This window comes from Dermacentor silvarum, chromosome 3 (genome assembly GCF_013339745.2).
Source record: "Dermacentor silvarum isolate Dsil-2018 chromosome 3, BIME_Dsil_1.4, whole genome shotgun sequence".
Lineage (NCBI taxonomy): Eukaryota > Metazoa > Arthropoda > Arachnida > Ixodida > Ixodidae > Dermacentor > Dermacentor silvarum.
In genome coordinates this window covers 128,332,757-128,338,774 of record NC_051156.1, presented here as the reverse complement: position 1 = coordinate 128,338,774, position 6,018 = coordinate 128,332,757, and positions in this window count along the sequence as shown.

The window sequence follows — 6,018 nt, the reverse complement described above, 5'->3', positions numbered from 1 at the left end:
TTCCTCCATGATAAGCAAGATGAAAGTTTACGCGCAGTTTTCTTGCACCAGCCCCAGGCGCCTTCACAATGGCGGCACGAATACAAAAACCTTGCCTTTCTCGTACAGCCTGTGCGAAACTGAAAATTGTGCGTTCAGCTGCCAGGCAACCAGGCATGGACCATTCTACTGATATTTTGGAAGTGGCTTCAAAGGGATACTGAAAGTAAATGGATATAGTCAGCGATAAATACCTAAAATTGAATCCTCAGGGCACCCTTTTCTCATTGTAGAATCGTTATTTTGTTTACTTTTTCATGGATCACTTTATTTTCGACACTCTAACGGGGCTCGCCAACCAGCTTCACAGCGTGCCACCTGACCGGTATGACGTCTCGTTTACCCGCCGTCTCGCCTGCCAGGCAATTTTGAGCCGAAGGCCACGCGCATCGACGTGGTTTGTTTTTGGTTTTGCCATGCAAAGCAAAAGTGACAGTGAATGCACGAGTTGTGATTATGATTCGGGTGACGAGCACGTGCCAAAAGAAGAACGGACGAAAAATTGCACACTTACGGTCATGCCACTTCGTCAAGCGACCTCGTCGACGATCAACCAGCGTCGCCCAATGCGTTGTTTAGACCACTAGGGACCAGAAGTTTGGCAAGCGAAAGAAGTGTGCGATAACAGGTGCATCTTGTTTCTATAACGTGTTATATAACATCCACAAATGAATTGACGTGTGCATGGTATATCGCGTTAGGTAAAATGCTGTAAACCGTCATATTTGCTACAATGAGTGGCGTGCGTAAGCAATTGTCGAAAACGCAGTTTACTCACTATCAAAACTTTCTAGCGCTATGCTCAGTTATTATAAATATAGAATGGTTAGACTGATGTGCGTTGCAGGCGATCCATTATACCCGAATGCAACGCCGACCGTTTGTGCTGACCCAAACATACGCACGTCCATGTTTTTGCAACCTAGCAAGGCGCTCGGTGTTATCCAGGTGTTGATGTGTCGGGCTATGTCTTGCGTCTGCTATGCGTCTTTTTACGCGATGCTATCACATTGTGCGTCTTAACCAACATATGCGCTGCTCCGTCAAATTAGACGTTATCTGTTCTGGTATCGTTCCGCAATTAAAATTTCGTACCAAACTCAAAAACATCGTTCTATAAGGCACCGGTTAAAAATGCTGGTTACTGACCCGTTAAGACAACCATGACTCCGAAGAAGAAAACCTCGTATGCTTTCTTCCGTACACTGGTTTCGAGACCCCTTTTAAGAGTCAGGTAATTTCATTCCGCACTTATCATCTCGGCAACCTGCAATTATACAATGTGGCTCTTCGAACTTCTGCTCAATGATCTATGACCCTTTCACCAGTCTTCAGGTCCTCATTTAGTCATGTGTAAATTTTTTCCGCGTGGCATCTGTGAATTGAAAAACAGTATAAACAGACTGTACACGGCATGGTTTGCGCTCCCGTTCCTTGTTGAGTGGCAAAGAACAGGTTGCCCTCTCGACAAGTCGTGACAACGCTACTTCTAGCAAACAACGATATTACAGTCTAATAGAAAAGGGTGTTCAGGGACGGCAGGCACCATGCATTGCCGTGAGGTGGGAAGTGCGGAAAGGTCCGGAACTTGTATGCCAGCCAATGCGACAGCAGCGCCACCCCAAACATCCGTTGCATAGGGCTTACCGTCGCTCATTCCTTCTGTTGTCAGTTGTGCTGGTTGTACGCCGCTAGCGTTTGTGTCAAACCTTCTGTTGTAAGTGATCTTATTTTTTGTAGTTTTTGTAGTTCAAACGACGCATTCGTTTAAAATAAATGCTTGCTATTCCACGAGATCGTTGCAGTTTGATTGATGCACAGCGGCTATCTCCGCAATACAAAGATCCAAAGCAATGCAAATGTATTAAATTACTTCTGAAATGACGCATGTAAGTGAAACTTTTAACTAATTAATAAACATTAGGTTCAAATCAATCAAATATTTATTTAATCAAACTAAGTGTGATGTTGGTTTGCATTGCTCATATTACCTAAATAATTCTTGAGCGAAACTGAGAACAATGTGAAAGCAGGAGCCAACGTTTCGATAAGTCGACTTGACTTTTTGAAGACGATATATGCTGCTTGAGTTATTGAATACGATTGAGTAAATATATTGGATTATTTGGTAAATTAGGTCACAACGGAGGCAGTCTCAATAGTTTTTGATACCACAAGCGTTTTACGGCGCTTCACGTTACGTGGAATTACGATTATTCATGTATTGGTGAAAAAAAAGTTCCTTCCGCCACTGCATACACGTATGTGTGCGCGACTTGTTTTCGCTAGTTATATTAAATAGTGACATTAAGCTGCAAAAGCTGCAGGTCACACCAACCATCTGCTTGCCGAATGTGGCTTCAGATCGCTCTAAGGCGCTGACTATTAGTACAATATAATTATAACGCAGCCAATACCTGACTTCTCCATGTGCTTTAGGCCAGTCATTAAATTTCATTTATGAGAAAACATGACCTGCCTTACCGCGCTGTAGCTCAATCTATAATTAATACAGAATTAGAGAATTATGATGACTCACTAGAAAAAGGACAAGTCATCTTCAACACTCTCAAGTTCTTTCACTGAAATCTCAAGTACCAATGAATAAAATTGCATAAATTTCATGCAAATATTGGCACTCCAAAATAATTCCTGACTTGTGGAGCTAATCAACGATAACCCTTACTACTGCGTTGTAATGCCGACTGAGTCTGTTTATGAAGGGAAAAATCTGTCAACAAAGTGGTGCTCCGTAAATTCTGGTAACTTTTTGGTAGTAGATATTATAGAAACGTAACCTTGAATCGACATACGGCGGCTCAAATATCGTAAAATTCTGAATAATGCACGGATAGAGCATTGTTGTAGCAGTTGCACCTTCCTTCCCGTCCCATATATAACGCACGAAGTTCACCAGCATTCGAATAATCATCATTTAGGCAATAAACTGATTGTCATATCTTGTACAACTGAACGTTAACGGTGGGAAAACCAGCTCGGCTCTTTTCTAACGGGTCCATTCAAAGTGTTCTTTCCTGGATTGAAGGATAGTTCTCTATTTTAAGACTGGAACTCTCTTCGAGAGTATTTATTTGAGGCGTCCAACTTAGACCAAGCCGTTGAATTGCATTTATTTTGCAAAATCTTTTATCGTGCTCGCTTCGCAGCCGACAGTTCCTGTAAAAAGTATTGCCACGTTCTCTTGCCATGTTGTTTTTTATTTGTGTTTGTTGTGTGTATTAAGTGTATGTTTACATTGATCCACCTTTGGTTGCACCAAAAGGGTTGCAGTATTGGGAAAAGAAATTGGACACAGAAGAAATATTTCATTTATTCATATGTGTATGTTAGAGTGCTGCAGGAAGCAACTCTGCCTAAGCATGAGAGGTTGCCCTAAGTAACTTACTAAGCTCTTTTCAAGCAATCAAAGATTATTACGCTGAAGACAAGGTGCAGGTAGAGAATTTGATAACTAACGGTGCTACGAAAAAATATTTTTTGTAGTATATATCTTGCACAGGGGTTCACGGCAGCTAAATTTCATGAAGCGCGTCAAAACTTAGTTGAGCAAGAAAAGGGGCTTGAACAAAAAGAGTTCAGACACAGCGTTGGTTGCTTAAGACACAGGCACAGTACGGTGGAAGCTTTTTCGTACAATTTGCCTAATGCTAGTCGAAGGCAGCTAATATTCCCTAGATTAGAAGCACCTGAAGAAAGGGTCTTGCGTTTTGGTATATCTTTATAAACCATAAATATTGCAGGCGGTACTGCGATTGTTTTGTGGCTGTTGTGCTGTCAGTGTAGACGTCACACATGTCCCACAACCTAAGCGAATTGTTCGAACAATTAAAAAATTAATCAAATCACTATGAAAGCTAAGGTCTGGTTATGGGGCAGAGCGCACAGGGGAACTAATGATAATTTTACGACTTGGGATTCTTTAACGTGCCCCCCTAAATTCAAGTATGCGAGCCACTATCGAAATGTGGCTGCCGCTTTCCTGATTGAACCCAAAACCTCGAGCTCAACAGCGCAACTCTACACCTACTAAGCTACAGCGGCAGGTAATTGTTGGTGCTGTGTGAAACCTGTCGCGAGCGGGAAGTGGCATGACAAGGCCTGCGATGTCCAGAAGATCACGCGTGCAACAATGTCAGCGCTTCGAACATTTGTCTTGGTGGAGAGAAAGCACCAGCAGAGAGCGGCCACCGCACTCCACCAGTAAGCAGGTGAGGACCGGCAGAGGCGAGCTCTTTGCAAATATTTATGGAACCATGGCATGAAATTACTAACCAAATAGACGCGCCTATAGAATAGACACACTACTGAACGAGCGATTTGTCTACTGTGTGCGACGGGCTAGGCGAGCGCCGATACCACGGTGTGCGAAGAACAGATGCTCCGACGGAAGGACGCAGCGCCTTTCACTAATGTTGTCCGCCACTTGGGGGCGCACGCAACTAGCGGGCTGGTGCGCCGGGGGCAGAACTTTCCCTGGCCACCGCGCTGGAGCACGCCAGGCTAAACCCGCCTGTTGCTACAATTCACCACCACCACCACCACCACCACGCTTTGCAGCCTGTTTTTTAGAGTGCCTGCTATTGTTTTTAACGGTAAACCTTAGGCCACTGTCTTTATGTCACAAAATCTTAAAATGAGATTTTTGATTTCTGAGGTGTTCTGCTGCCTTTTCTAAGCAAAATCTTATAGTATTTCTCTCACTGCCGTGCTCAAAGTTATTAAATATTCACGACGGAAACTAGACTAGAGATAACTGTAATTTGTAAACCACAAAAAGATGTCAATTCATGTGCGGTAGACACGTACGTACCCATGTGGCCTATCTTTAGGCATAGTTTTACACGACCTTAGCCACATTATCAAATTTGCTCTTGTGGACGTGCTGACGAGAACAAATGTATTGTGCACTGCTGTCCATGAACCTGTGACGTACGCCGGGTCAAAGTGCTTCTCGCAGTCGTACTTTCCTGGTCGTAGGACGTGGTCTCCACGTTCTAGAGCATCTTATGAACCATGCAGTCGGCTCTTTTCACTGAGCATGGAAACTCTGTCTTTGCACATGCAAGACCCGCTGTTGCAATTTGGTGCGAATCACTTCTTGCCTACAATCCGTCTCCACCAGGCAAGGTCGCAGCTCGAGATGCAGATCTCCCTTCCCTCTCTTGAAATTCAGACTGTTTGAATTTTTGAGCGCTTACCATGACGACGATCATAGATTGCTGAATTTTGATGTTAACATTTCTAAACTAAGAGCTTATCTCCCCGCGCCGCTTAGACACACGCCGGCTGCTAGAGCATGCGACGCGAACGCACTGTCGGAGTCATAATCTTCTGTTTCGGCGCCTGAGGAATTTGAATTATTATAGTGGAAGACAGAAACAGTAAAAAATTGTAGTTCATTGGACAAACTCCGTTTTCACCCACTACCCCCGCGGTGGGACTGGAGTAGGAGCCTGTCCGGTGGCTGAATATAATAAAGCTTTGCTGCTACTGCTACTACTACTACTACTACTACTACTACTACTACTAGTACTGCTACTACTACTGCTACTACTACTACTACTACTACTACTACTAATGCTACTACTACTACTTTTTTTTCAACGTGCTTTACATACAGCTGACAATTACTTACACTTTCGAATTCCCCGCTTTTTCAGCCTTCTAACGTGTGCTGCCGTGCAGCGGTGCAGACGTGAAACACCACCATTCGTGAGAGGTGTTTCTCACCAACGGCCCTCTCCATCGTCGGAGCACCTGTTCTTACACCGTGGTCTAGAATTCCTTGCTATCCATAAGCCTGGTATGCATTTAAACTTCAGCACACCGCTGTGCACCATCTGCCAATACATGGCGGCAAGGGCGTGAGACTGATGTTTGCCTATACGTCTGCTACGCGCTTTGGGAAAAGTTTGTGCAGTTAAAAAAAGATCAGCAAATAAATGACAAACAAAATAA